The following is a 5,942-nucleotide window of genomic DNA, read 5'->3' on the forward strand; positions in this document are numbered from 1 at the left end:
TGTCTGGTCCTGTAGCCGAGATCAAGGAACTGTGCTGTCTCCCTTCCTATTCACCACCTACACTGCTGACTTCCACTACTGCTCTGAGTTCTGTCACCTCCAGAAGTACTCGGATGACACAGCTATAGTCGGGTGTATGGAGAACGGACAGGAGGATGAGTACAGGGACCTTGTGGACTGTTTCGTCAGGTGGTGCGAGGAGAATCACCTGCAGCTGAATGTGGCCAAGACAAAGGAGATGGTGGTGGACTTCAGTAGGAGTAAGCCCCCACCCTCCCCAGTCTGCATTGGTGGAAAAGATGTTGAGATCGTCGCATCATACAAGTTCCTGGGTGTCCATCTTGACCATTGTTAGGAGAAAAAAACGTAAGACTCTCTCCAATATGAATAAAAACACTCTTTTGCAAAATGAAGGCGGTTGAGAAGAGAGAACAGGTTAACAGCCTGTCTTTGTCCGACTGCCCACCGCCCCACAATGTACAAAACGCTTTTATTAGCTTTGCATAGAAAACAGGAACAACACCATATTTGGCGATGGAAAGTTACTGAGCACATGAAAAAGACCTTGATTTTGAGCACAGGTTCTGACCGTCAGTGTCCATATCAGGAGTTGTCCTTCAGCGGAGACATACAGGATGAGGGAATAAGGAGCTGGCCTTAAAAAACGGTTAGAACTAGTTTGAGCAGACTTTTGCACATAGTGTGGCTAGACTCGCTGCACCCCCACAAAAATATTTCTAACATTCCCTCCTGTTGGGGGTGCTGGTGAGGCAACTTCAACTCAACATCATAAGAAATGCAAAACATCAGTAACTAACCTTCTACGTGCCCTAGGATTGGATTCGAAACGTCATAGGAGCATCCCTAAACAATGCTGAACTTGTAGAGGGGGCGAAAACCCTGTGGGAAATTCCCCCTCGGCCCACTTCATGGGTGCGACCACACTAGTGCTACAAGCAGCTACAACAATGATTAGGAAAATAGTGAGCATTTTTAGGGAACGTAATGGTGAGCATTTTAAGCAACAGCATTTTAAGCAGCTTATTCTTCGTCTTCCTCCTCAAAGTCTTCACCTTCACCTTCAGAACCACCTTCAGCTGCCAGGAGATTAATCATGGCTGGCTGTTGGGTTCCTCAGTGGTTTTGACAATGAGGCGTTGGATGAGACTCTGGATACAGGGAATAATGCAACACCTGCAGGTGGTGAGAATGGCAGTAAAAACAGCAATAGAGACCAAAATGAAAGAAAAAAGGGGTCTTGTACGACCCAAACATGTTCAACCAGCTGTCCCACATGGAAGTGTCAACACCTGAATGTTGAATGTTCTTTCATCTTGTTACTCGGCTACGCAGACCTTCAACAGCACAATTGAGGCTCCCTTCTGCAGCTGTGTTGTTTGGAATGAACGTACAACACTCAGCTCCAAAGAGAACACAGACTCCGCCTCTCTCAGCCAGGACCATGTCAATGGCGATGCGGTTTTGACAAGCCATAAGGGATATGGCTGCAAGTTGCTCGTGGACAGCTTCAGCCAGCTTGGGTCCAGTTACTGGGGCTTTGGCACCCCCTTCGCAGGGGGACAAACACGCGGCCTCACCGATTCTTAGGCAGATGAGCGGTGTCAGGAGGCTGAGAGCAACTCTATGAGTCTGCATTGCTCTGGGTTTTGTGACCTGCTGTAACGAGTCAGGAGTAGGAGATCAGTTGGTTTCTTCAGCACCCAAAGGTTTTGATACCGGGCGACTTCCACTCCTACTCATCCTTCAGAGGTACCAGCTTTTTGCAATGGCTTTGATGAATCCAGGTGGCTCTCTCAGCTATCTTGACCGCTGTAGAGGTAGTCAGCAGGACAGCATATGGTCCTTCCCAGCGGGGTGCAGCCCAGGTTTTTCTCTTTATCTCTTTGATCAGGATCTGGTCACCTGGCTGCAACAGCTCCACCTGGGGGGAACAAGGAATATCTGGCAGATTATTTGGTCTCGACACTTCTTTATTTTGCAATAATTCTCTCATCCATTCTGCCAATGTGGGAGGGTCCGTGGACTTCTCCTTCACATCTGACAGAATGGGCACAACAAAAGGTCTCCCATAAATGATCTCAAAGGGTGTCAACCCTTGCCCACCTGTGGGAGTCAGTCTCATGTACATTTTAACTAGGTCTAGACATTCAACCCATGGTCTTCCTGTCTCAGCCATAGTTTTTCTCAGTCTGCTCTTAATAGTACCATTCGTTCTTTCTACAAGCCCTGCACTCTGTGGGTGGTACCAACAGTGGTTTTTGAGGCAGATTCATAAGTGTTTCGCCATCTGTGTTACTACAGCGTTTACAAAGTGTGCACCATTGTCGCTATAGATTACTTCTGGTATGCCATGTTGTGGTATTACGACTTTACAGATAGCTTTGGCTACTGAAAGAGCATCTGCGGAGGCGCTAGGAACGATTTCGACCCATTTTGAAAAAGGATCAATTATCACTAAGCAATATCTGTATTTTTGGCATGGATTTAGCTCGATGAAATCCATGTGAAGAAATTGAAATGGGTGAGTGGCCTGTGGAAATTGCCCTGTTTTTGGCCTTAAATGTCCCTGTGGGTTGTTTTTGCAACAGATCAGGCACGATCTGCAAAAATTTTGGAGGTATGTGTTCAGGCCTATGTTGTCCATGTGGAAATGTCTCTTCAAAATGTCCATCATCCCTCCTGTCGAGACATGACACGGATCATGGCTCATAACAGCAGCGGTTCTGATTATTTGGATCATGATGGGGGTTTGCCACTTCAAACAGGGGAAATGTTTCAGTTTCTTCAGGTTCATATTGCTCTGTGGGTACATTTGGATATACTCTTGGTGTCACAGATTGAGTGGTTTTTTTCATCTTTGGTTTCTATTTTAAAATCTTTTTCAGTTTTCATCGGGTCTGTTCGCTTTCCTTTGTTGTGTGATCTTGTGTTGCATGCAGGTGTCCCCAGGGCTGTGAGTTTTGGGGTGTATGCTGGAGGAGAGGGCTTCGGTTGAGACACATATTCCTCTTTAGAATCCTCCTCTTCTGATGATGGTGCAGCTGCATCATTAGCTTGACGTAAGGGGGACGGCGGCCCAGGAGGAGCTGGGTTGGCTCCTCCCCCCCGGTGCCGTGGAATTGTTTTCTCATCTGGGCTCACAACTGCAGTGTCAACCGTGACGGCAGCCCCCCTCCTCTGCTCTCCTCCTCTGAGCCTCCTGCAGACACATGCTCGCAGCCTGCAGCTTCGGATCTCCTGTCTTCTCTTCTCTCTCTTTTCCATACGCAGAAAAAGGAAAATTCTACCACACTCTCTCAATCAGTCATCCAACTTTATTACATTCACACGGTCCGGACCCACTCACTCTCAATGTTTAATTTGTATTTTATTTAAGGTGTAAAAAAATAAATAAGTAAATAAAAACGTTTTTACGCTGCTTTTACAGTATTTATATAATTTTTAATTCATTAAACCGAAATTATTTATTAGACCGAACGATTATTTAGGTTCTATTCGCTATCGCATATGCTCTGTAGATTAATTTCCGTTTTAATCTAATTGGCTCTCCTAGCCTGGCATACCTTTTCCCTTTTTACTCTTAATTTCACAGCACGTACTTATCCTTCCATGTACGGCAACGTTTGCATCAGAAACGTGAATAAGTATATTCAATGATATCCATTACATGGTTTCCTCTGCACGTATAATTACTTTTACTTCACAACTCAGCGCTTGTACTTTTGCCCGTGTACATTAACGGTCGTTTCAGATTTGTGTAAGCACAATTAGTTACTGGTCATTACACAACGTCCTACCGCGAATCTTTCCATACAACTCATATAATTATTAAAGTTTAACTAACCTGGTTCGCGCCCTCGAAAGACGTCACCGTCCAGAGGGTGACGATTGGAGGGTCCTATGGCCGGCCTCAGTCAATCCTGCGAAGTCCGAGGTCTTTGTCTCACGGCCCCCCCCAAGGGACCGCACTGCCGGCAGATTTCGGCCTCCTTCCCCCGTCGTCCTCCTGGAACGGATGTCGTCTCCCGGGTTTCGGCACCAAGTTTGTTAGGAATAAATATGTAAGACTCTCTCCAAGGTGAATAAAAACAAGAACCAGTCAGTTCAAGCTTTAAATCACTCTTTTGCAAAAGGGAGGCGGTGGAGAAGAGAGAACAGGTTAACAGCCTGTCTTCGTCCAACTGCCCACCGCCCCGCAATGTACAAAACGCTTTTATTAACTTTGCATAGAAAACAGGAACAACACCATATATGGCGATCGAAAGTTACTGAGCACATGAAAAAGGCCTTGATGTTGAGCACAGGTTCTGACCGTCAGTGTTCATATCAGTTGTTGTCCTTCAGCGGAGACATGCAGGATGAGGGAATAAGGAGCAGACCTTAAAAAGCGGTTAGAACTAGTTTGAGCAGATTTTTGCACATGTTGTGGCTAGACTCACTGCACCCCCACAAAAATATTTCTAACAACCATAAACTGGACTGGTTCACAAACACTGAGGCGGTCTTCAAGAAGGGCATGAGCAGACTGTACTTCCTGAGGCGACTCAGGTCCTTCAACGTTTGCAACAGGATGCTCCACATGTTTTACCAGTCTGTCATGGCAAGCACCATCTTCTTTGCTGTAGTGTGCTGGGGTGCTGGCATCAAAGCAAAGGACACCAACAGACTGGACAAACTCATTAAAAAGGCTGGTTCTGTTGTTGGTTCCAAGCTAGCCAGCTTAGAGGAAGTGGCGAGAGACAGAATGTTGGCTAAACTGCTGACCATCATGGACAATCCCTCCCACCATCTTTATGAAACTGTGGACACACTGAGAAGCAGCTTCAGCTGTAGACTCTTGCAGCCCCGCTGCTCTAAGGAGCGGTACAGGAAGTCATTCCTGCCATCTGCCATTGGGCTTTATAACTCCTCCATGTGTAAAAGGTGAAAGGAAAACATCTTGGTGCTTTTTCTTAGGCTCTTTTTACATCTTTGTTCATGTGTGTATATAGTCTTTTCCTGCTGCTATGTGTGTACATTTGTTTATTGTCAAGTTATGTTTCTTTTTTACAATTTCCCCACTTGAAAGGGATAAGAGACATCCACTCAAAGATGTAGCAGGATTTCACTCATAAAGGACCAGTCAAGTTTCCAAGTTTCCAATCTTCACATTTATTTCCATTTGGCAAATAATCAACCACTGTGACGTTTCATCTCACATTTTTTGGTTTGTTAGTGAGTTTGTTTGAGTTGGAAATTATGAGCCTTTAACAGTAGCTGAAAAACCTTCAAATCAGAAAACACAAATCAAATAGTCTCTTAATTTCAACAATATCCACGGGAATCAAGCAAGCAGTCCATTTCCAGAGGTTGATTTTATTTTGAAGTTCCAGTTCTTACCGGCTGCCTCTTTGGTGTTTGTAGATGTCTTTTTTTTCTCTTCTCCTTCTGCCGCAAAGTCCACTGAACACCAGCTGCTCTTGATGAATGCTGAGCTTCCTGTCTTCAATGAAGATGTGCGTCTCCTTTATTTGTCCCACCGGCACATACAGCCCTCTGCATGTTGGTTCCTCACAAGAAACAGCTTGGTGAAGGTCTTCAGTCAATCACAGCTGTGCTCCACCCAGCAACTCTGGTTTTGAACTCATGTTTGACAGCACATTTATATTTATATTTATTCTGCTGCTATGACTACGTATATTTATAAGTTAGTTACATTTTATTGATCATTTGAATTTATTGATCTTTTAGCAGTTTAATGGTGTTTTGTGTTTTTCATTATTATTAACTGCTGCTTCTACAACTGAATTTCCCTGCGGGGATAAATAAAGTTGATCTTCTTAAATCAAGGAGAACGGCATGTAGCTTCCCGACAGCACAAACCAAACCAGAGGAGGAGGAGCTCTGATGTCATCGTTGTGCGCCCTTGGGACGTTCCAGAC

The 5,942-nt window shown here is 45.0% G+C and overlaps 1 long non-coding RNA gene across 1 annotated transcript; it reads right to left on the bottom strand.

Moving 5' to 3' along the window:
- Window positions 1-5,148: 5,148 nt before the first annotated feature.
- Window positions 5,149-5,612, bottom strand: LOC118598331. The gene is made up of 2 exons (XR_004947457.1): window positions 5,401-5,612; window positions 5,149-5,286 (listed from the first exon to the last, which is right to left on the bottom strand). It is a non-coding gene; the product is annotated as an uncharacterized LOC118598331 (long non-coding RNA).
- Between the last annotated feature and the right edge of the window lie 330 nt (window positions 5,613-5,942).

This window comes from Oryzias melastigma, unplaced genomic scaffold (genome assembly GCF_002922805.2).
Source record: "Oryzias melastigma strain HK-1 unplaced genomic scaffold, ASM292280v2 sc00341, whole genome shotgun sequence".
Classification (NCBI taxonomy): Eukaryota; Metazoa; Chordata; class Actinopteri; order Beloniformes; family Adrianichthyidae; genus Oryzias; species Oryzias melastigma.